Source organism: Jaculus jaculus, chromosome 5, assembly GCF_020740685.1.
Source record: "Jaculus jaculus isolate mJacJac1 chromosome 5, mJacJac1.mat.Y.cur, whole genome shotgun sequence".
In the NCBI taxonomy this organism is placed as follows: Eukaryota; Metazoa; Chordata; class Mammalia; order Rodentia; family Dipodidae; genus Jaculus; species Jaculus jaculus.
This window is the reverse complement of record NC_059106.1, coordinates 101,964,148-101,990,626: the sequence shown is the minus strand read 5'-3', so window position 1 is coordinate 101,990,626 and position 26,479 is coordinate 101,964,148. Positions and strand designations below refer to the sequence as shown.

Sequence of the window (26,479 nt, the reverse complement as noted above, 5' to 3'; positions counted from 1 at the left end):
TTGAAAGCCATCTTTCCAATTATAAATTTAAAAATTCTATTCTATTCTCTTACTCTCTTCCCTACACAATCAAAATTAAACAACCTCATGCTTAAATTTGGACATAAACAGTGAAAAAGGAAAACTGTGCAAGCCAGTTTTTTTTCAGCAGAATCTTTTTCCTTTCTTTTTTATAGGTATAATATATAAATATTTGTCCAAACAACAATAAGAACTTCCCCATTAGGGCCTATGATCTCCTCATCCACAGGCTTCAGACCAGGTTTACAGAAGCAATCATGAGTTCCCTCCTGTGGAGTAGGCCGCAAATTTAATCATGCTTGTGTAGCATGCAGGGCCCAAAGCTGAGAAAAGACTGTTAGTGATTTTCTCCCCACGAGGCCAACATAGCACCTGTGGAGCTATGAAAGCTAGCTAGCAAGGAGGAAGCTTCCACCTCAATTCCAGCTTGTTTCTTCTCCATATACTGCAATAAAATCATGTAATGTCTTTTCATCTAGGTCTGGGTAACCAAGAGTAGTCTCAACAGCCTGAATTGTTTTGGAGGTCTCAGAAGCCTCCTTGACCAATAACTTCCATGGTGTTGGGATCTTCATTTAATAACTTATGGCTTCTGCAAACAGCATTATCCACCTCTGCAGGGTACCTCTGTTCAAACGTGTTTTAAAAAAATCATAGGGTTTAGTTAGCTTACAAAATAGTCCATTTACTTGTGGCCTTTTCATGTTTCCTTAGTTTTTTGGTTGCCTCTCCCACACCCCCTCCTCTTCTTCATCTTCCATCCCTATTGTTCTAATTTTATTTTTTAATGTTTATTATTATTATTATTGTTATAATTAACAACATATTTCATATGGATACTTGTGTTAGTACTCTCTTTTCCCTCATCCCTACCCACATTCCATTGGGGATACTCCTCAGTGGGGTTGCAGGTATTCCCCATGGGGTTGTGGTTTATACATTGTGGGAGCAGCAGTCAGTTATTTTTTCAGGGGGGAGTGAATGCCACTGGACATGATGTCTCAACATGCAGCTGTTACAATCTTTCTGCCCCCTCTTCTGCAAAATTCCCTGTGCTGTGGTAGGTGAGTTTTAAGTCTACATCAGTGATGAGCTCTTAGGGAGGTATTGAGTATCCTCAGGTCTACCCCTGGCACTGATTACCAGGTTCATCATGGAAGCAGCACTCATGTTTATCCCCCCAATTCTTCTGTGGTTTCAGCTGTGGCTTGGCTAAAGGGCCAAGGGTAGCTTATCTCCTCTGGTCTCGCTACTTTCTGAAAAAAAAAAAAAAATCCATTTGCACACCTTCTGGAGCAGGGAATCCAGGAATCTGGTACACAATCAGGAATCAGGAAGGTGGAGCAAGGGAATCTTTTCACTTCTTTTAAGCAGAAACAATATCTGGGTTCGAATAGACCAAGAACTCCCTTTATGTTCATATTGAGGGATCTATTTCAATGGTAGAAAAAGGTTGACCACTAAACCACCACAAACTTTCCATAGTGAGTCTAAATTAAAAGCACCATGGAAATGCCAGTGGCATCAATGAGCAATGTGACAATTTTGCTCACACTTAGAGATGACCAGTTCATTCTGACACATCTCACACTGGACTGGAGTTGGGGGTGTTCTTCTAACATCTCACTCCCTTCCTGGAATTGTCAGGGTAGTGGTGAGAAATACAATAAATGTCAAGTAGAGCAAGGTAAACTGGGTAGAAATGATAGGCAAATGAGAACATGTAGGACAGAAATGGCTTGGTATGAATAGGAGGCTGAAAACAACCAACTGGAATGGAAAGAAAATCTTGGGTATAAGATGGAAAGAAATACCAAGATCAGGATTTTTTTTTCAACCACATTCTAGAGGCAATAGGAAGTCAGTGAAGTGTTTTAAGCAGTGAGTTGATTAAAAAAAAAATCTGATGTCCCTGTGAAGAAAGAAATTGAGGTGGTATAAGGCAAGAGGGCTGAAGACTCAAAGAGAGTCACTTACTGCTCTGGCCACCAACTGTCCATGTGCGAGCTCAGGCCCATTCCACCTGCCCATGCGAACTCAGGCTCACTCTCCCTGTCTGCCTATGCAAGATCCTTACTGTCTGCCATGCCGGCCACCCACCAGTGTCCTGTTGCACACGAGCTCACGCTGCTTCCATGGCCCAGTGTCCTGCTACATGAGTTTAGGCTGCTTCAGTGCTGGATGCTTCAGCATCCCTCTGAGTGTGAACACAGGCAGCTTTGGAACATTACTGTGTGAGAGCTCAGGGAACTTTGGTGACCCTGCCATGCAGGAGCTCGGGCTGCTTTGACATTCTGCCAAGTGAGAGTTCAGACTGCTTGGCACCTGGCCTCAGGCTGCTTCAGCTTCCCACTGTGCTTGGGTTCAGGCTGATTCATCCACCTACGTGTTAGCTCAGGACCACTCAGCCCATCTGCTTGCCTGCTGGCTAGCTCAGGCCAGCTCCCCCAAGAGGAACCACTTCCCCCACCCATCGAGACCACAGTACTACTCTCCCTGCCCATACACTGTGATGGCCAGACCACAGCACAAAAGAAATCACATGAAGAATCAAATGCAAGTAAATCCAGTTAGATCACCCAGTCCTACATTGAACATCTCTAGTCAAAACATAGAAAGGACATTTGGATCAGAACACCAAAATGAAGCTATGAGCAATGCAACTCTGACCAAGCTACTGGTAGAACTTGCAGAAAAGAAACAAAGTACCAATAATTGTGTGGATGCTGCCATCACTAGACTAGACCTAACAGATAAGAAAATGGAAGGAGTTCAAAGACAGTTAAGAGATATGAAGGAGAGTGAAAAAAAGAAAGAGGACCTCAAAAATCAGCTGGCAATGCTAAATGAAGACATAAAGAAATGCAAGTATGAATTCCAAGAAGCATCAAGAAAATCAGAGAATGATGTGAAAGGGGAGCTTTACAGAGGAATGGAAGCTATACATACAAAAGTAGTAGAAAATGCAAACCTAACTGAATAAGTCCAAAACTCTCTAGAAGCTCTCAAGAATAAAGTCAGCCATGTGGAGGGTAGAAACTCCAATCTGGAAGACAAGATAGAAGAAGCAGTTCGAGAGTTCAAAAGTTTCAATAAGTTCAAAAATTTCTGTAAACAGAACATGAGGGAATTGTGTGATACCTTTAAACATCCTAATATCTGGATCATTGGAATACCAGAAGGAGAAGGAATTCAGACCAAAGGCATGGAGAACTTATTTAACAAAATAATCGAAGAAAACTTTCCCATTCTCTCAAAAGACAGGCCCATCAAGACACAAGAAGCTAAAAGAACTCCAAAAAGATTGGTCCAAAGGAGAAACTCTATAAGACACATAGTCATTATGACTCTAAACATTGACACCAAAGAAAAAAATCCTAAAAAGCAGCTAGGAAAAAACAGCACATCACTTTTAAAGGTAACCCAGTTAGAATTACTTCAGACTTCTCAATGGAAACCCTGAAAGCCAGAAGGGCCTGGAACAAAACTGCAAAGTCTAATAACCTATGGCTTCCAACCCAGACTGCTTTACCCAGCAAAAGTATCCTTCATAATAGATAGTGAAACAAAATCTTTCCATGACAAAATTCATCTTTACAATTACATAAACATAATACTAAACCTACAGAGAGTATTTCAGCAAATTGTCCACACAGAAGAATTAAATAATTTACCTCAAATTCCTACAAGAAGCAGATCACAATAACCAAACTCAGAGTAGGCACAAAAACTTCAAAGTTCATGAAAACACCAAACCACATATACCAACACAATATGGCAATATGGCAGGGATCAAATAAAACCTCAAAGTCATTACCCTAAATATAAAGGGCCTTAATTCACCCATCAAGAGACACAAGCTAACAGGATGTATCAGAAAATTAGACCCCTTAATCTGTTGTCTTCAAGAAACCAATGTCACCACTATAGACAGACACCTCCTCAGGGTGAAAGGGTGGAAAACACTATTCTAAGCAAATGGGAATAAGAAACAAGCAGGTGTAGCTATATTAATATTGGATAACATAGACTTCAAACCAAACATAATCAAAAAAGACAAAGAAGGCCACTTCCTACTTATCAAGGGAATGATCCATCAGGAGGATATTACACTCATAAATCTGTACACACCAAACACAGGAGCACCACAATTCATAAAGCAAAACCTACTTGATAATAAAACAGAAATAACCACCAACACCATCATAGCTGGGGACTTCAATACACCATTATCAGTAATAGACAGATCATCCAAATAGAAACTCAACAGGGAAACGAGAGCTCAACAAAACCATAGATCACTTAGACCTAATGGACAACTACAGAACATTCCATCCCAAATCCAAAGACTACACATTCTTCTCAGCAGCCCATGGAACATTCTCTAAAATAGACCATATACTGGGTCACAAAGCCTGCCTTCATATATTTAGGAAGATTGATATAATTTCCTGTATGATATCAGATCACAATGCTATATTGCTAGAAATTAACAACAAAAGACCCACCAAGAATCCCATCGGTGCCTGGAAACTGAACAGCACACTTTTAAAAAATAAATGGATAGTGGATGAAATAAGTAATGAAATTGCAAAATTTCTAGAAATGAATGATGATGAGAACACATTGTACCAAAACTTATGGGTCAAAATCAAGGTGGTCCTCAGGGGAAAATTTATAGCACTAAATGCCTTCATAACAAAGACAGAAAGATCCCAAATCAATAACCTAACCATCCACCTAAAGGCACTAGAGAAACAAGAAAAATCCAACCCAAAAAGCACAAGAAGGAAAGAAATAATTAAGAGCAGAGCAGAAGTTAATAAATTGGAAACTAAGAAAACAATTAAAACAATGGGCAAAACAAAGAGTTGGTTTTTTGAAAAGGTAAACAAGATTGACAAACCCCTGGCCAGTTTGATCAAGCAAAAAAGGAGAAGCTTCAAATTAACAAAATTCAAAATGAAAAAGGAAAGATCACAACAGATAAAAGTGAAATTGGGAGATTCATCAGGACTTATTTCAAAACCCTCCACTCCAAAAACTGGACAATGTAGAGGAGATGAATAAATTCCCGGACACATAACCATCTATCAAAGCTAAACTCAGAACAGATTAATCTCCTAAACAAAACCTATCACACTCACTGGGATTGAAAAAGTCATTAAAAACAAAAAATTCTCACCAAAAAGAAGAGTCTAGGACCAGATGGCTTCTCAGCTGAATTCTATCAAACCTTCTGAGAAGAACTTAAACCAATCTTTCTCAAACTGTGCCAAACAAATGGAGAACAGGGAAAGCTCCCCAACTCCTTGTATGAAGCTAGTATCACCCTAATTCAAAACCAGGCAGAGATGCCACAAGAAAAGAAAACTACCCGCCTATTTTCCTGATGACCTTAGATACAAAGATCATGAACAAAATCCTTACAAACTGAATCCAACAACACATCAAAAGCATTATCCACCTTGATCAAGTAGGATTCATCCCAGGAATGCAGGGGTTGTTCAACATATGAAAATCTGTCAATGTAATACACCACATAAATACCGTTAAAGACAAAAGCCCATGATATTTGAATAGATGCAGAAAAGGCCTTTGACAAAATACTACATCACTTTGTGATCAAAATATTGGAGGGAATTGGCATGGTTGGTTCATAGCTTAACATAATAAAGGCAATATACAAAGCTCCTATGGCCCAAATAATGGAGAGAGACTGGAGGAATTCCCATTGAGATCAGGAACAAGACAGGGTTGTCCACTCTCACCTCTGCTCTTCAATATAGTACTGGAAGGCCTAGCTCAAGCAATAAGACAGGAGAAAGAAATAAAAGGGATACAATTAGGAAAGGAAGAAGTTAAGTTAGTTCTATTCACTGATGACATGATTGTATATATGAGAAATTCCATCCCAAAACGCTTGAAAGTGATTAACTCTTATAGCAAAGTAGCAGGATACAAAATCAATGCACAAAAATCAGTAGCCTTTCTATATTCAAATGATAATGATATTGAGTAAGAAATAAGGGACATAGACCCATTTTCAATAGCAACAACAAAAAATACCTTGGAATCACGTTAACCAAGGAAATGAAAGACCTATGCAACAAAAACATAAAAACACTCAAAAAAGAAATTGAGGAGGACTTGAGGAAATGGAAAGACCTCCCATGCTCCTGGATAGGGAGAATTAACATTGTGAAGATGGTAATCCTACCAAAGGCATTATACAGATTTAATGCAATTTCAGTTAAAATCCCAGCATTGTTCTTCACAGAGATAGAAAAAATGATCTCAGATCTCATATGGAAAGGCAGAAGGTCTTGGATATCCAAGCATATCCTCAGCAAAAGAAATACCTCTGGAGGCATCACTGTACCTGATCTAAAGCTATATTACAAAGCCATAGTAATAAAAACAGCATGGTACTGGCATGAAAACAGGAGTATAGACCAATGGAATAGAATTGAGGACCCAGCCTTTGGGTCAAACAACTACAGCTACTTGGTATTTGACAAAGGCCCTACCAATATAGGCTGGAAAAAAGACAGCATCTTCAACAAATGGTGCTGGACAAACTGGATAACCATATGCAGGAAGGTAAAACTTGGTCAACACATCTCGCCATGCACAATATTCAAGTCCATATGGATCAAAGACCTCAATATAAGAACAGAAGCTTGGCTACTACTGGAAGAAAATATAGGAGGAACTTTCCATATTAGAATAGGAAAAGACTTCCTGAACAAAACCCAAGTTGCTCACAATCTGAAATAGTCACTCAACCAATGGGATCACATGGAGTTGAAGAGTTTCTTCACAGACAAGCATATAATAAGCAAAGCCAGTAGATTACCCACAGAATGGGAGAAAATATTTGTTGATTATCTAACTGATAGAGGCCTAATCTCTAGAATCTACAAAGAACTCAAAAATGTAAACAATAAAGTCAACTCACTCACAAAATGGGGCAAAGTGCTGGATTCTACCTTACCCCAGTAAGGATAGCAAACATCAAAAAATCAAATGAAAATAAATGTTGGTGAGGATGTGGAGAGATAGGAACCCTCATCCACTGTTGGTGGGAATGTATGATGGTATAAACACTTTGGAAAGCAATATGGAGACTCCTAAAAAAGCTGAATATAGGTTAACAACAGACCCAGTTATTCCCTTACTGGACATGTACCCTAAAAGCTCCATGCCTCAGTTCACAAAGAATTGCTCAACCATGTTTCTAGCTGCTCAATTCATAATAGCTAAGAGCTACAATCAACCCAGATGTCCATCACTAGAAGAATATATAACTAAGATGTGGTATATATACACAATGGAATTCTACATAGCAGTAAGAAAAAAATGACATGATGAAATTTGAAGAAAAATGATTGAACCTGAAACAGATCATTCTCAGTGAACTTACCCAATTACAGAAAGATAATCTCTGCATAGTCTCACTCATCTATAGCACCTAACCTAAAACTACCCAAGGTGCTGACATGCCCAGCATGCACCTTGAGGACTAGACAATAGGGCAGGTGGGTGGTATAGGAGGGTAAGGGAGGGGGTGGGGAACACAAATCTAGACCTAAATGGCAATGGTACCACAAAATTCTACATCCTACAAGGCACCAGACCATTAGAGGGAACACTTGAGCCAGCAGGCACTGGAGAGGGTTTGGTGAAGCCTGACCTTAATCTTCTATTGCTTCACTCTCTCTCTTCTCTCTAATTCTTTCATATTAGTTATCTTTTTCTTCCTTCTCTTAGTGAACACTGATCTGTAACTCCTAGTACTAGCATGTGGCTATCATCCACAATGAGCTTTTGATCAGAGAGACCTACAAGGTTTCCTAAAAGAAAGACAGATTTCTGTCAGAGTACTTGATGACCCACCAAAGGTTAGTGGTAAGACCCTACTTGAAGACACCATATGCGGTTGACAGGTAAAATGGAATGACATGGCTGGAAGCTGGAAGAGAGTCAGTCCCCACAGTCAGCGCATCTAGTGCCAGAGGGTACTACATGGGCGACTGGGGAAAAATGATCAATATCTGTTCATGAAACTCATGGTCTAACCTACTTATCAGTAAATAACCTGTCATGATGCTCACACAAGTGCAATAGTGGCACATAGCCATGGTGGGAAACCAACTGCTCTTTATTTGGCTAACTGATCTGCTCAGTGGAATGGGACCCATAGCTGGAGTTGGGAAACAAGTCAGAACCATATCCAAATATGAGCTTGCCATATATATATCTATATATCTATATATATATATATTTTTTTTCATTAGTCCTTATAATCATAAAAGATCAGCCAGATACAACCCCTCAGTTAATAGATATTAAAGCTCGGGCTGGAGAGATGGCTTAGTGGTTAAGCGCTTGCCTGTGAAGCCTAAGGACCCCGGTTCACGGCTCGGTTCCTGAGGTCCCACGTTAGCCAGATGCACAAGGGGGCGCACGCGTCTGGAGTTCGTTTGCAGAGGCTGAAAGCCCTGGTATGCCCATTCCCTCTCTCCCTCTATCTGTCTTTCTCTCTGTGTCTGTCGCTCTCAAAAAAAATAAATAATTAATTTAAAAAATAGATATTAAAGCTGAGGTCAAAGATTAAATAGCATGGCTAAGTTCTGATAGAACAAAAGAGGACAGAACCCTTTACTCATGCTATATGCCTCTAAAAAGAGAGTCATTGGAAAGACCTGAACCTGGATGACATTAATATTTGCAAAAGAAAAATAAGAGCAATTTTCTTTGTTACATGGAAAGGATGATCATGTTTCTGAAAGTGTGAGAAGGGAGAATTTGCAAATGTAGAAATGGGTCACCTGTATTTCCTAACATCTGAAGCATCTTTTATAGTGAGCATAAGAAGGGAAGTATTAATGAAAAACTCTTATAAATACTATTATTAAGTAATAAGTATAGGGCTGGAGGGAGGGCTTAGTGGTTAAGGCATTGTCTTCAAAGCCAAAGGACACAGGTTTGATTCCCCAGGACCCATGTTAGCCAGATGCACAAGGGGGCACATGCATCTGGAGTTGGCAGTGGAGGAGGCCCTGGCCTGTCCATTCTCTCTCTTCTCTCTCTCTCTCTCTCTCTCTCTCTCTGTAAAATAAATAAATAAGTACAAATATTTAAATAAGTATAGGAGAATCACTATGAGTTTGAGGCCATACTGAGACTACATAGTGACTTCCAGGTCACCCTGGGCTAGAGCCAGACCCTACTTTGAAAAACCCCAAATAATAATAATAAATAGCAAGTATACATTGCAATTAAGGAATATCAGGTGCTTTTTACCATTTTTTGAAATATGTTTACTTTAAAAAAAATTTATTTATGTATTTGGGCGACAGAGACAATGAGAGACAGACAGGCAGGCAGAGAATATGGGTACTCCAGAGCCTCTTATCACTACAAATGAACTCCAGATACATGCACCACTTTCTGCATCTGGCTTTATGTGGGTACTGAGGAATCAAACTCAAGCCATTACTCTTTGAAAGCAAGTGCCTTTAACTGTTAAGCCATCTGTACAGTCCTGAAATCTGATTATTACTGACCTTTTACAGATGAGAAAAGTAAAAGCTCACTGGAAAGGAAAAAAGACACAGATAGTCTTTGAGCTTCTTGACTATTAGGTCTAATGGCTATGTGGCCCTCCAGGTGAGGCATGTATGAATGGACTAGCCCACAGGTGTTTTTAATACTGCTTATTCAGTTCAGACACAAATCCTCACACCGTGTTATTTTGTGTATTCTCCCTTTCAATGGTAAAACATGAATGGGACAGCCATCAAAGCAGTCACACAGAGAAAACTAGAACATGTTCAAGTTGGTGTAGCTGGCTTAGAGTGTCCTTTTAATAAAATAAAAAAATATAACTTAAATTATTCTCATAGATTTACTTTGTTATCCAATTTTCAATAAGGTCCTGATACCCATCTGGTGTTCTTATTATTTCCCATTGGTCAGTAGGATCCAAGAATTCTTTCTGGTTTTGACTTTGAACCTGTTCCAAACCATTTCACACAGCTGACTGAAGGATATTTTTCAAAAGTACAAGCCTTATCATGCCATGCCCTGCCTTAGATTAGTGATATCTGCTGCTATAAAATCTGGTCAACTGTGACAGCCATAACCATAACCTCACCTATGCAATGGTATGTCCTGCTGCCCTCCCTGGGCCACATGGTTCCAACTACATTCTCCCTTCCTCCCTTTCAGCATGACTTTCCATCATCTGCTTTTGAAGCACAAACTTTGAACTTCCCCTTTCAACACATTCATGCAACAAAACTCCTTCCTGAGATTCAGGGTAAAGCTTAATCATCACTCCTTACTCAGAGGCTATGAGCTTGGCTACTCTCTCCTTGACAAGGCCATCAGGGTTGCAAATACTGATTATCATAACCATCACCTGAGCAGAACCTCACATTAATGCCATTAGAAGAGAAAGTCTCTGCTCACTCCTTTTTGATTTCCACTTTCAAGCAGAATGACTGTCAAATAATATATATTCACTACATATATGGAGAACTAGGATCCACTCTAATCAATGAAAGAGTCACCCTGAGGTATGTCTTAGCCTAAATGTGAGCCATATAATACAGGGCTCTGAAATGAATTTTTCCAAAAAATTAAATTGCCATAAACTTACTGAAATGAGTCTATAAGCACAAAGTCTGTTTAACAAGCTATTCACAGGGCTGCATGTTAAAGGCCAGTGAACAAAAGTAAAGCCCAAATTCCCTGAACCTGGAGAAAGCTCTCTGAAAATACTTGTCATGATGGAAGCCAACACAAAAGGTCTTGTAGAGGTTCTATCAGTATTCTTTGGACTTTAGGTTTTAATATCACCTGTCCATCAAGGTTTAAAGATGATATCAGGGACCATTTTTGTGAGAGAAAATCCAGACTCTCTTCAGTATTAAATTGGAGCTCACTGTGTTAAAAATAGATCCCAAGTGTCTAATTCCATGAGAGACAGGACCAGTTATATAGCTACAGGAAACATGAGAAGAGGTTCACTGTGGAGCCTCAGAGTCTGTTTGGTTACAGGGGCCCAATGATGTTTTAATCTTGCTTTAGTGTTTTGTCAACCCAAACACAAATTTTCACACCCTATTATCTTGTGTATTCTCATCATATAGTCAGAATCAAGAGAGGCAGCAATGAAACAGCACAAACATTCCTGTGGTAAAGTAATATGTGTGGAGTAATTTCTACCCTTAATATAAATTCAGAGAAATGAGTATTTAGAGAGAAAACGGGGCTTCACAGGAGTACTGGCAGGAGCATCAGTATATTGGCATTTGTTCTACTTTCATTGAATATTGAGGTACAGCCTCAGAACTTAAACAGTGTCAACTTGGATGAATCACTAATACTCTTAAGTCTCAGTCTCTGTGAATGTAAAACTAGAGTGATTATATCTGTGATAGTTAAAGTGTTGTCAACTTGATCTGTTTAGTAACCCACAGGTTGCTTCTAGGAAGGATCAACTAAAGGAGGAAGTCTTTCCCCCAGGGTGAGCCCTTCCCCCAGAGTGGGTGGCCCTGCTCAGAGGGGGACTTGATATAAGGAAAGTTGGGTAAAAAGAGTTCCTTCTTTCCTTCCTTCCTTCCTTCCTTCCTTCCTTCCTTCCTTCCTTCCTTCCTTCCTTCCTTCCTTCCTTCTTTCCATTTGGCTGCTGGAGCTGCTCACTACCTTCCAGCATGAAATGAAGACCAGTGTGGACTAAAGACCAGTATCCACTGAAGGCCCTCATGGATTGAAACCCAGCAGCTCCTCAGGAAGCCTCCAGGCTTTCTGGCACCATCTGCAGTGCTGTGTTGGGACTGCTGAGGCATCTGGCCATGAGGACTGAGCAGCTACCAGGTTCGGTGATTCTCAGGCCTGAAACTGCTATTGGACTACTGTAAGCTGATACAATAAATCCCCTTTTAAAAATAATTCATTCCAGCAGTTCTGTTCCTCTAGAGAACCCTGACTAATACAGATTTTGGTACCAGAAGTGTTTCTAGAGAAACAGAATTGTAAGGATGGATTTCTCTAGTGGGCTTAGTGCTATCTGGGGTTGGCTCTCCAACTTCAGTGCTACTAAAGGCCCTAATGGTGATAAGGAGAGTGCTTTTCCTGGAAATAAGGAGGACACTAATAATCCATAGTGTGCACTATTTCAAGAACTCCATGAGATAGATGTATTTGGTGACTCTGAGTCATGTCTTGTGAAGAGCAAGGGATTTAGTGACTCTGTATGTAAACCATTTGAATATTTGTGGAAAAGTAAGACCAATGATGAGGCTGGTTGGTTGCTTTTAGCATCTCTGAACAAACTAGTGAGCACACAGCAGAAGCTCAAAAAGGAAAATTCCAAGCTTAAGACCCACATACATGATCTCAAGGTTTCTAAAGGTACCCTAGAGAAGAGTCTTCTCTCTAGCCAGAACATGGCTCAGATTGCAGAAAACCAAACCCAAGCTCTCATTGTGAGATTGGCTAACTTGTAACATAAACTCAAATCCCAGCCTCACCAACTATCAGAAGTTAAAGTGAGGGCACTGATTGGAAAAGAGTGGGATCCTGTGGCTTGGGAAGATCCTGAAGAACCTGGGGACATCAAAGTGTTAGATTCTGAAGAAGATATTTTGGATGAAAATATGACCTGCCCTCCCTTAGCAGCAGTTGTATCCCCACCCCCACATCCTGAAGTATTACCTTCCCCACCCTTGCCTGAGGGAATTCATCCCTCTTTGTCTGAGAAATCAGCAGGAAGTGCTGGTGCTTCTCAGTTCCCACCCATCTTTGCCTCTAGGCCTATAACCAGATGGAAGGCTAGGCAGGCCCCTAAAGATGAGATAGAAAGTGTGACACAGGAGGAGGTAAGGTACACCCCTAAAGAACTTCAGGAGATTTCTAACTTGTACAGGCAGAAGCATGGGGAATATATGTGGGAATGGATTTTAAGGGGGTGGGATGATGGAAGAAGGAACATAAGATTAGATCAGGCTGAATTTACTGAAATAGGCCCATTGAGCAGAAATTTTAGGTTTAACAATGCAGCTTGTGCAGTTGGAAGGGGTGCCAAGAGTTTATTTGATTGGTTGGCTGAAGTATGGATTCAAAGATGGCCTACTATGAGTGAGTTCGAGCTGCCTGATATCCCTTGGCTTAATGTCGATGAAGGAATTAAAAAGCTCAGAGAACTTGGAATGCTGGAGTGGATTTGCCATGTAAACTCATCTTTGCCCCCACAATGGGAGCATCCAGAAGATGTGCCCTTCACTAAGACTATAAGAAACAGATTTGTGAGGGGAGCGCCAGCATACTTAAAGTCTCTCATCATTGGTCTTTTATGTAAAGAAGACCTCACAGTGGGAGCTGAAGTTGCCTCATTAGGTGACTTAGATGCAATGGGCATAACTGGATCTCGGGGTAACAAGGGCCAAGAGGCAGCGCTGAATCGCCAAAGGCGGGGTGAACGTGTTTTTCGTAATAGACAGTGTAGGAAAAATTATGCACATAAAGGTATGACTCGTATGGACCTTTATAATTGGCTGATTAATCATGGTGTTCCTAGAAGTCAAATAGATAAGAAACCTACTGAGTTTTTTCTTGATCTGTATAAGCAGAAAAGCTCCAGAGCAAGGGAACATAAAGCCAGTTTGAATTATAGCAACAGAGAATCAAGACCTCTTAATCAGTTTCCAGACTTGAGCCAGTTTACAGATCCTGAGCCCCTTGATTGAAGGGGTGGCCAGGTCCTCTCAAGGAAGGACCCTCCTGCAACTGCCAAAAGTTTCAATATTAAACTTACACCTTCCTTAGAGGGACCTGCAGCCTTTTGCTAGGGGAACTGTACACTGGGGGAAAGAAAAGAATCAGACCTTTCGGGGCATACCGGACACTGGATCTGAATTGACATTGATTCCAGGAGACCCCAAAAAGCACCATGGCCCTCCATTACAGCAGGTTCTTGTGGAGGTCAGGTGATCAATGGAGTTTTGGCAAATGTTAGACTGACAGTGGGTCCAGTGGGTCCCCGAACTCACCCTGTGGTTATTTCCCCAGTCCCAGAATGCATAATTGGAATAGATATACTTAGGAATTGGCAGAACCCCCACATTGGTTCCCTGACTTGTGGAGTGAGGGCTATTATGGTTGGAAAGGCCAAATGGAAGCCATTGAGGCTCCCACCACCAGGGAAAATAGTGAACCAAAAACAGTATTGCATCCCTGGAGGAATTTCAGAAATTAATGCCACTATAAAGGACTTGAAGGATGCAGGGGTGGTGTTCCCACCACATCTCCCTTTAACTCTCCTATTTGGCCTGTTCAGAAGACAGCTGGATCCTGGAGAATGACAGTGGATTATCAGAAACTTAATCAGGTGGTGACTCCAATTGCAGCTGCTGTATCAGATGTGGTTTCTTTACTTGAGCAGATTAACACATCTCCTGGTACCTGGTATGTAGCTATTGATCTCGCTAATGATTTCTTCTCCATACCTGTCCATAAGGACCACCAGAAGCAATTTGCCTTCAGCTGGCAAGGTCAGCAGTACACATTCATTATTTTACTTCAAAGTTATATTAACTCTTCAGCCCTGTGTCATAGCTTAGTTTGCAGGGACCTTGATCGCCTGTCCCTTCCACAGGGTGTCACATTGGTCCATTATATCGATGATATAATGCTAACTGGATCAAATGAGCAGGAGGTGCCAACAACTCTGGAGTTGCTGGTACAGCATATGCGCATCAGGGGATGGGAAATAAATCCACCCAAAATTCAAGGACCTTCCACCTCAGTGAAATTTCTAGTTCAGTAGTGTGGGGCATGCAGGGATATTCCTTCTAATGTAAAGGACAAGTTGTTGCATTTGGCCCCTCCTACCACTAAGAAAGAAGCACAATGTCTAGTGGGCCTATTTGGATTTTGGAGACAGCACATTCCTCACTTGGGTGTCTTACTCCATCCCATATACCAAGTGACTTGGAAAGCTACTAGTTTTTAGTGGGGCCCAGAACAAGAGAAGGCTCTTCAATAGGTCCAGGCTGCTGTGCAGGCTGCTCTGCCCCTTGGGTCATATGATCCAGCAGATCTGATGGTACTTAAGGTTTCAGTGGCAGACAGGGATGCTGTTTGGAGCTTTTGGAAGGCCCCCAGAGCCCCCCCTAGGTGAATCATAGCAGAGGCCATTGAGATTTTGGAGCAAGGCCCTGCCATCGTCTGTAGACAATTATTCTCCATTTGAGAGATAGCTCTTGGCCTGCTACTGGGCCTTAGTGGAAACTGAATGTTTGACAATGGGCCATAAAGTTACTATGCGACCTGAGCTGCCCATTATGAGCTGGTTGTTATCTGGCCCACCAGGCCATAAAGTTGGATGTGCACAGTAGCAGTCCATCATTAAATGGAAGTGGTATATACATGATTGGGCTCGAGTAAGCCCTGAAGGTACGAGTGAATTACATGAGGAAGTTGCCCAAATGTCTATGGTTGCTACTCCTGCTGCGATGTCTTTGGTCCCCAAGCATGCACCTACGGCATCATGGGGTGTGCCCTATGATCAATTGACTGAGGAGGAGAGGTCTAGGGCATGGTTTACAGATGATTCAGCACATTATGCAGGCACCACCCAGAAGTGGGCAGCTGTAGCATTATAGCCCCTTTCTGGGACAACTCTGAAGGACTATGGTGAAGGGAAGTCTTCACAATGGGCAGAACTCCAGGCAGTGAATATGGCTGTGCATTTTGCTTGGAAGGAAAAATGGCCAGATGTGCGGTTATACACTGACTCATGGGCTGTGGCCAATGGTTTGGCTGGATGGTCTGGGACTTGGAAGGAGCACAACTGGAAAATTGGTGAAAAGGACATTTGAGGAAGGTTTATGTGGGTAGAACTCTCTGAATGGGCAAAGGATATAAAGATACTTGTGTCCCATGTTAATGCTCATCAGAAGGTGACCTCATTGGAGGATGACTTTGATAATCAAGTAGATAACCTGACCCATTCTGTGGATAATGGTCAACCTTTTCCCTCAGCCACCCCTCTCATTGCCCAATGGGCCCACAAAGTGGTGGCAGAGATGCAGACTATGCATGGGCCAACAACATGGACTTCCACTAAGGCTGACCTGACTATGGCTACTGCTGAGTGCCAAATTTGCCAACAGCAGAGACCAACTCTGAGCCCCCAATATGATAGTACGCCTCAGGGTGACCATCCAGCAACCTGGTGGCAGGTTGACTACATGGGACCTCTTCCATAATGGAAAGGGCAGTGTTTTGTCCTTAGTGGAATAGACACTTATTCTGGGTATGCATTACATTGTGCTTCTGCCAAAACTACCATCTGTGGGCTTACAGAATGCCTTATTCACCATCATGGCATTCCACACAGCAATGCTTCTGACCAAGGAAGTCACTTCACCACCAAGGAAGTACGACAGTGGGCTCATGATGATGGGATTCACGGATCTTACCTTGTGCCCCACTGTCCTGAAGCAGCTGGCTTGAAAGAACAGTGGAATGGCCCTTTGAAGAAACAGCTACAGTGCCAACTAGATGGCAATAACATGGAGGGCTGGGGGAGTGTCCTCCAGCAGGCTGTATATGCTCTGAATCAGTGTCCTATATATGGTACTGTTTCTCCTATAGCCCATATTCACGGGTCCAGGAATCAAGGGGTGGAAATGGGAATGGTCCCACTTACCAGCACCCCAAGTGACCCATTAGGTAGATTTTTTGCTTTCTGTACCTGCAACCTTATGCTCTGCTGGACTACAAGTTTTGGTCCCAGAGGGGGAGTGCTTTTGCCAGGAGACATAAAGAACATTCCATTGAACTGGAAGCTAAGACTTCTCCCTGGTCACTTTGGGCTCCTGATGTCCTTGAGTGAACAGGTTGAGAAAGGAGTTATAGTGATAGCAGGGATAATTTATCCAGATCACCAGGGGGAAATTGGACTGCTCCTCCACAATGGAGGTAAGGAAGAGTATGCCTGCAGTGAAGGAGATCCTTTAGGGAGTCTGTTAGTGTTACCATGTCCTGTTGTCAAAGTTAATGGATGACTGCAACAACCCAATAGAAGTGGTGTGATAAATGGCTCATATACTTCACGAATGAAGGTATGGGTTACCCCTCCAGGTAAGGAACCAAGACCTGCTGAGGTGCTTGCTGAAGGTGGAGGAAACACAGAATGGGTAGTAGAAGAAGGCAGCTACAAATACCAGCTAAGGCCATGTGACCAATTACAGAAACGAGGACTATGATTGCAATGTTTCTGTCCTGCCTTGATAACAGAGTGTTTGTATGTATCTATACCAATATTACCATTATATCATTAGCTAACTGTTGATTTTATATTAGACCCACCCATTATATTAGAGACTAAGCTTTGTGTTGGGGGGAAGATTTTTCAGTTCCAGTTGCATGTGGGATAGTTATACCATGTTAAGTGGAATTATGAGCTTGTTACTGTTTTCATTTGGAAATTAAGTATGATGTAAGGAGACATGATTTGATGCCAACTTGACAAGGGGTGGCCTTGTGATAGTTAAGGTATTGTCAGTTTGATCTGTTTAGTAATCCACAGGTTGCTTCTAGGAAGGATCAACTAAAGGAGGAAGTCTTTCCCCCAGGGTGAGCCCTTCCCCCAGAGTGGGTGGCCCTGCTCAGAGGAGGACTTGATATTAGGAAGCTCTGGGTATAAAGAGTACCTTCCTTCCTTCCTTCCCTCCCTTCTTCCTTCCCTCCCTCCCTCCCTCCCTCCCTCCCTCCCTCCCTTCCTCCCTTCCTTCCTTCCTTCCTTCCACTTGGCTTCCAGAGCTGCTCACTACCTTCCACTGTGAATTGAAGACCAGTGCAGACTAAAGACCAGCATCCACTGAAGGCCCACATGGATCAAAACCCAGCAGCTACTGAGGAAGCCTCCAGGCTTTCCGGCACCATCTGCAGTGCTGGGTCGGGACTGCTGAGGCATCTGGCCATGAGGACTGAGAAGCTACTAGGTTCGGTGATTCTCAGGCCTGCAACTGCTATTGGATTACTGTAAGCTGATACAATAAATCCCCCTTTTAAAATAATACATTCTCTAGAGAATGTTTCTCTAGAGAACTCTGACTAATACAATATCCATATGGAATTTTGCAAGGAATGCATGAGGCACCAGTGTATCATATACTGTCCAATGTCCAAGGTCTGCTACCTTTTCATAAGATGATAATAATAGTCCCTTTTGTTCATTGAGTATATGGGCACAAGTGACTTCTTAGGATACTAACAATTTACCATTTTCTTGAAATAAATGATAGAAGAAAATTGAATGACAACTACTTTTTTCTGTACTTCTGGTTAGGATGGCTGCATAGGTACCGTGCCAAAACAGCCTAGGTGGGGGACACAGACACACACACAAAAGAACCAGCAAAATACACATTTTTACTAAAAAGTGAGGTGTATAGGAAGCAAACACTAGCGGGGATGTAGGAGAGATCCGGAGCATCCAGAGCCCACACAGGCTGGCAGAGGCGGCACTGCCAGGTCCACGTGTGGGATTGTGGCAGCACGCTAGCCAGCCGCCAGGCTCAGCTTGAGCCTCAGGAAAAGCCAGGTGAAGGGGATTTTTCACTCACACCGGAGCTCTCTGTAAACTCAAGAAACGTGAAGGGAGAATGGCAGTGAACAACAGAGGAGCAGATCACAAGGTAGAAGAACACGTGAAACAGCGAGAGAACTAGAGCAGCATCGGCAGCCTCCTCTCCCCCACCACCAGTGCCCAGCTCCCACGAACAAAGCAGCAGTCGAGAGACCCACCCACACCTACTTGAACCCACAGTGCACCAAAAAGGGACCCAAGCAGGAGGGCATCTATTTGAGAGTATAATCATCCCCAAAGGTAACTGTGATTACATCAGGTCAGTACCTGCCTAATAAACCTGGTATATAGGCCTGAACCAGAAGTGCTAACTGCACCTTCCATATCAGGATAAATTATATGTAAAATTGGATGGATGGACAATTTGCCATTCTTAAATAAACTGCATTTTGGGCTTGTTATTTGTTGCTTCTTGATTTATAGTGGCTTTGTTTACTCTTCTGTATACATTAGGGAAGGGTCTCACCTGGTCACAAGCTGACTTGGAACCCTCTACAGACCAGAAATCTTAACCTCCTTGTTGTCAGGATTATGGGAGTGGGTGAGGCACCACACAGCCTAAGGGACAGACAGAGGATCTGGTTGTCATAATACCTACTTTTGGATAAATACTCTGTGCTGTTATTCATTGAAAGTGTACATTGTTAACTAAATTTTAGAAACTATCTGTATTTGGTTCCACTCAGCCTACTTAAATACTCCCATAGGAGGCAAACATAACACCTAGAGTCACTTTTGTAGATACTCTGAGAGTCTTGAGAGCCACACCTAGGGCCTTAAGCTCCTACCCTGAAGATATATAACATCAGATTAATACATCTAATAATACCCAGCTAACTAGAAAATCCAATCATTAAATAATCCAGGATGCAAATATATATATATATATATTCTAACACAAGAAACACTAAAAAGCAAGACAAAACCTGGAAAGAACCTCTCCCCACCATATTATAATCAAACCACCATACACACACAAACCAAAGAAAAAATATTGAAAGCAGTCAGAGAGAAAAATCAAGTTGCCTACAAAGGCAAGCCTATCAGGATTACAGCAGATTACTCAAAACAAACTTTAAAAGCCAGAAGGGCATTGAGTGATGCATTCCATGTTCTGAAAGATAACAACTGTTAACCAAGGTTACTTTTACCTGCAAAGCTAACCATTAAAATTAAGGGAGAAATAAGGACATTCCATGACAAAAACAGGTTAAAGGAGTATTTAAAGACAAAACCAGCTCTACAGAAAATACTTGAAAGAATCCTCCATGCCGAAGAAAAAGAAAAGCACACATATAAGGAACCAGGAAAAAGGAAACAATACTCAAATACCATTTAACACCAGACAGCAAAGGTAAAACCGGGAGAGTCAAACCATAATGAGAACATAACATACCAAAATCTCAGGGACACAATGATGGCAGTCCTAAGAGGAAAATTTATAGCTTTAAGAGCCTATCTTAAGTTTAGAAAGGTTGCAAGTAAATGATCTAATGCTTCACCTTAAAGCCTTGGAAAAAGAACAAGGCAAACCAAAAATCAGTACATGGGAAGAAATAATAAGGATTAGGGAAGAAATCAATGAAATAGAAAACAAAAAAGCAATCCAAAGAATCAATGAAAAAAAGAGTTGGTTCTTTGAAAGGATAAACAAGATTGATAAACCCTTATCAAATTGAACCAAAAGAAAGAGAGAAGAGACACAAATTAATAAAATTAGAGATGAACAACAACAGATACCAGAGAAATTAAAAATATCTTAGGGACATACTATAAAAGCATGTACTCCAAATATTATGGAAATCTAAAATAAATGGATGATTTCCTTGATTTATATGACTGATCTAAATTAAAGATGAGATTAATCACTTAAGAAGACCTATATCAAGCATAGAGATCCAAAAAGTTATCATAAATCTCCCACCTAAAAAAAGTCCAGGCGCAGATGGATTCACTGCTGAATTTTACCAGACTTTCAGGGAAGAAGCAACACCATTGCTTCTTAAGCTTTTTCATAAAATAGAAAAAAAAGGAATCCTACCAAACTCCTTCTATGAAGCCAACATCACCCTGATACCAAAATCAGGCAAAGATAGAACCTACAGCCAACATATTACTAAATGGGGAAAAACTGGAAGCTTTTCCACTAAAATCAGGAACAATTCAAGGGTGCCCACTGTCCCCAGTTTTATGTAATATAGTACTGGAAGTCTTAGCCATAGCAATAAGGCAAGAGACACACATAAAAGGGATACAAATTGGAAAGGAAGAGATCAAGTTATCATTATTTTCAGATGACATGATTCTATATATAAAGGACCCTAAAGACTCTACCAGCAAACTGTTAGAGCTGATAAACACCTACAGCCATGTAGCATGATACAAAATAAATACCCAGAAATCAGTAGCCTTCCTATATGCTAAAAACAAACACACAGAGGATGAAATCAGAGAATCACTCCCATTGACAATTACATCAAAGAAAATAAAGTACCTTGGAATAAACCTAACCACGGAAGTAAAGGATCTCTACAATGAAAACTTTAAAACATTCAAGAGAGAAATTGTAGAAGACACTAGGAAGTGGAAAAACATCCCTTGTTCCTAGATTGCAAGAATCAATAGTGTGAAAACGGCAATCTTACCAAAAGCAATCTATATATTTAATGCATTCCCAATCAAAATTCCAAGGGCATTCTTCACAGAAATAGAAAAACAATCCGAAAATTCATTTGGAATCACAAAAAGCCTCAAATATCTAAAATAATGCTGAGCAACAATAATAAGGCTGGTGGTATCACCATACCTGATTTTAACCTATGGTACAGAGCCATAGTAATAAAAACAGTGTGGTACTGGCACAAAAGCAGACATGTAGATCAGTGGAACAAAATAGAGGACCCAGATGTAAGTCCTGGTAGATATAGCCACTTGATATTCAATAAAAATGCCAAAAATACTCTTTGGAGAAAAGACAGTCTCTACAGGAAATGGTGCTGGTAAAACTGGATATTTATCTGTAGAAAGATGAAAATAGATTCTTCTCTCTCTCCATGTACAAGAATTTAGTCCAAATGGATTAAAGAACTTAACATCAAACCTGAAGCTCAGAAACTGCTACAGGAAAAAGTAGGGGAAACCCTTCAACATTGGTCTTGGCAGAGTTTCTGAATATAACCCCAATTGCTCAGGCAATAAAACCACAGATTAACTGCTGGGACCTCATGAAATTACAAAGATTTTGTACTGCAAAGGACACTGTGAATAAAGCAAAGAGGCAACCTACAGAATGGGAAAAAAACTTTGCCAGCTATACATCTGATAGAGGATTAATATCTACGATATACCAATAACTCAATAAATCAAATAATAAGAAATCAACAAGCCAATTAAAAAATGGGCTATGCAACTAAATAGAGAGTTCTCAAAAGAAGAAATATGGGTGGCATATAAGCATCTAAAAAATTGTTCTACATCCCTAGTCATCAGGGAAATGCAGATTAAATCTACTTTGAGATTCCATCTTATTCCTGTCAGAATGGCTACCATCATGAAAACAAATACTTATAAATGCTGGCAAGGATGTGGAAAAAGAGAAACCCTTCTACACTGCTGGTGGGAATGCAATCTGGTCCAGCCATTGTGGAAATCTGTGTGGAGGTTCCTAAAATACGTAAAGATTGATCCACCATATGACCCAGCTATAGCACTCCTAGGCATATATCCTAAGGATTCATCTCATTTCCTTAGAAGTACATGCTTCACCATGTTTATTGCTGCTCAATTCATAATAGATGGGAAATGGAATCAGCCTAGATGTTCCTCAAGTGATGAGTGGATAATGAAGGTATGGCACATTTACACAATGGAGTTCTACTCAGTGGTAAAGAAAAATGAAGTTATGAAGTGTTCAGGAAAATGGAATGATCTGGAAAGGATTATATATTAAGTGAGGTAATCCAGGCCCAGAAAGCCAAGTGCTGCATGTTATCTCTCATATATGGATCCTAGCTACAGATGATTGGGCTTCTGTATGAGAAGGAAAAAACTCAGTAGCAGAGGCCAGTAAGCTAAAAAAGATATACAAAGGGAAGAGAAAGGAAGGAAGGAGGGTATTTCTTAATAGGTTGGTATTGTATATATGTAAGTAGAAGAATAGATTATTGGGGGTGAAAAGGCCAAAAGTGAGGTCAGTAGAAGAGATTGAATAAAGGAAAGGTGGAGGGAGGGCTAATCAAAATCTAAGAGGATATAAATAAATCATATGGAATCCTCTGGTTTTGGACAATGGAACACTCAGGAGCCGTAGATCCTTGCTAGAAAAGTTTCAGTGCCAGGGATGGGATATCTTCCAGTGAGTTGTTGGCCAGGGAGGTCCATGATGCCCCACAACATTATAGGCCATTGCTGAGGCCCTTGGTTTCCCACCGGAAATTGATGGTAAGACTCTATTGATGAAGACTCCACATACTTGGGCTGCAAGGCCACTGAGAAATGCTGGTGGAACTGAGCTGATAACCTCTATCATGTAGACCAGCTGACAGGAAGCTGGAAGAAGCCATTCTAGATGCAGTTCACTGGGAGAAAGAGATACCACCAGTGAAGATACTGACCAGTGGACATTGCAAGCCTTATAATTGGCCGGCCTGGCCAAATGAGCCAACGGGTGCAATAGTGGCATATCTATCATGGTGGAAACCAACTGCCCTCCAATTGGACTGGAGGCCCACTCCATGGGAGGGAATACATCCCTAATATTGAAAACTTAAAAGAGGGGTAGTCATGAGCCCTAGGGGTGTAACATCTGCTGATGTCTGGCTAAATGTATATACTATGCTTATCAAACTGCACAGTAAGCACTTTTCTTAATATTCATACCCTTATATTAATGCTGCTCTCACTTTGGGTAGAGAATCTTCTCTTTTTAGATGGCAGTGACCTTGGGACAACTCAGAAGGTATCATAGTGCTGGAAAGAAGTGACTAGAGTACCGAGTAACATCTCAATCACACCTTTCAAAACTCAGGGTCTAATGCGGAAGTGGTGGTGGAACGAATGTAAGATCCAAAGGAAGGGTAGGACTCCTTACAACGTGCTCCCTCCAGACATAAAATGGCCTGGATATCCATGACCTCATAGTGCCTGACACTACCTACACAGGACCATCATAAGAGGAGGAAAAGATCATGACATCAAAATAAAAGAGAGACTCATTGAGGTGGGGAGGCGATATGATGGAGAATGGAATTTCAAAGGGGAAAATGGGGGGAGGGAGGGTATGACCATGGGATATTTTTTATAATCAAGGGAAATCTTAATAAAAATTCAGAAAAAAGAAAGAAAGAAAAGAAAAAAGAAAACTACTTTTTTCTTATATTTGCAATAAACCACAATTATTTGGTAACTACTATGTGTATTTGTTGAGTCTGCATGTAATTGTGCCTTCTTTATTTCCTCTCCCATGTGGCTTTCTGTGGTATGTTTGCTTGTTAACACAACCATCATCTAAAGCCCAGCTGCTCACAGGTATGAAATCAGATATAGGAATGTTGCATGGTCTAAAGTCAGTAGACCTTTGTTAAGTACACTCAATTAAACTTGGTTCATAGTTTGGGAAGACTGACTCTAGAGCACAGTATAGTAAGTATCAAATCTAGGGTAATCACTTTTAAATAAACAAGTCATTCTATGATTTGTTAGTTCTTAATGCTTTTCTTATAGTTGTCTGTAAAGAAAATCAAGTAAAATGACATACTTCTCCTTATTCTAGACAAAATGTACTTTTATTATTAAAGTCACTAGTGCCAGCATCTTAGATTCTAATAAGCTCTGACAATTAGGTTTCCAGGATATATTAATGATGTGGAAGTGACAGAAAGGTCTAGAATTACACGTGCCTGTGAACCTGCTGCCCCACACCAGAATGCCACTCTCCTTGCCTGTGAGCCTACTCCCCTGCACCAGAAGGCCATACTTGTTGCCTATGAGCCTATTCCCCAATACTAGAAGGCCACACTTGTCTGTGAGCCTACTCCCCCACACTGGAAGGCCATTCTCCTTGCCTGTGAGCCTGCTCCCCCACACAAGAAGGCTCTGCTTGTTTGCTGCTTGTTGTATAGATGACTGAAGCTCTGTGTACAGTTACATATGGTACTCTCCTCCCTTAAGGAAATGGTCTATTTAGTTGAAAAAATATACTGGAGAATGCTTATTTATGTAAAATAAAAGCATTTCAGGAAACATGTGATTCATGATCAGACTAGGAAAAGCTGGAGAGAATACAAAATGTGAATGCATAAAATTCTATTTGGCCTGTTTAGGGGATAGGGTACCCTAGAAAATCCTATACCTCTGTGATACAGAATTACCATATATATGCTGAACTCAGGGATCTATCTTGAATCAGAAGCAATCTAATGCTAATAATGACATACATCATATGTCAAGAAGTACTCTTAGGAAGGCTTCAGGCTCTCCAGAAAACCACATGCTGTGGTCAATATATTACAACTGTCATGAACAAAGGACTGGGCATTGGCAGGCAATACACTTATTCCATGTCTCCAAAACATTCTCCTTTTTCCCACTGCTTTTAACCAGGACAGAAAAAAGCACCATGTGTGATTTTACAGACTTATTCTATCATTTCATATTGAAAACAGAAAAGAATATAAAACATATAGCTATAAACCAATTTTGTTTTTGTTTTTGAGGCATGGTTTACTCTAGCCCAGGCTGGCTTTAGCCTTGAACTCAAAGCAATGCTACTACCTCTGCCTCCCAATTGTGGGGGTTAGCAACATGAACTACCACAATGGGGCTCTTTCAAACTTTAAACAAGTTTTTTGGGGCAGACAATTAAGAAAACATTATTTTGTTAAAATATAGATGACTCAGATCAGGTAAGGGCACAAATATATCTTTGTGAATAGCCCTCAAAGAAGAAATGTTAGGAAATTTTCAGAACACAGCTCTTTACGCTTAGAAACACCAGAGCAATATTTCTATAATTGTGTAGGGACAATCCTCTTTGTAAGAGATTTAATTGCTGCAAGACACAATTGTCATTCATAGTATGCTCACTGTAGATCTTTAAAGAATCTCTGATATAAATATAGGTTCATGTGCAGTTGTAAGAAGTAACAGAGAACCTTATATACCCTTTCAACTCTACTCCAGTGGTAGCATCTTGTATAACTAGACAGTATCACAAACAAAACATTAGCATTGGCAATCTACTCACCTATTCAGATTGCACCTGTTATACACAAACTTTGTATTTTTTTTTAATATTTTTTTGTTCATTTTTTATTTATTTATTTGAGAGTGACAGACACAGAGAGAAAGACAGATAGAGGGAGAGAGAGAGAATGGGCGCGCCAGGGCTTCCAGCCTCTGCAAACGAACTCCAGACGCATGCGCCCCCTTGTGCATCTGGCTAACGTGGGACCTGGGGAACCGAGCCTCAAACCGGGGTCCTTAGGCTTCACAGGCAAGCGCTCAACCGCTAAGCCATCTTTCCAGCCCAAAACTTTGTATTTTTAAGTATAGTTCTATAATGTGTAGATTCTTGTGAATACCAATAGATTCAAGCTATTGAGAAGTTCTAATGCCAGATCTCTTTCACAGCCTTTAATATACAAGACCATCTCACTCCTTTCTTCCAAACCTCTGGGAGTCACTAATCTATTTTTCATCTCTAAGTGTTGATACTTAGGAATGTTGTACACATGGAATCATCAGTGCATAACCTTTTGAAATGGGCCTTTTTAACACAGCACTACTCCC

The 26,479-nt window shown here is 40.9% G+C and overlaps 1 protein-coding gene across 21 annotated transcripts in view; it reads right to left on the bottom strand.

Annotated features, from left to right (window-relative positions):
* The window catches only part of Sgip1 (SH3GL interacting endocytic adaptor 1), a 283,674-nt gene that overhangs the window by 176,724 nt on the left and 80,471 nt on the right, over positions 1-26,479 (bottom strand). The window lies entirely within an intron of this gene.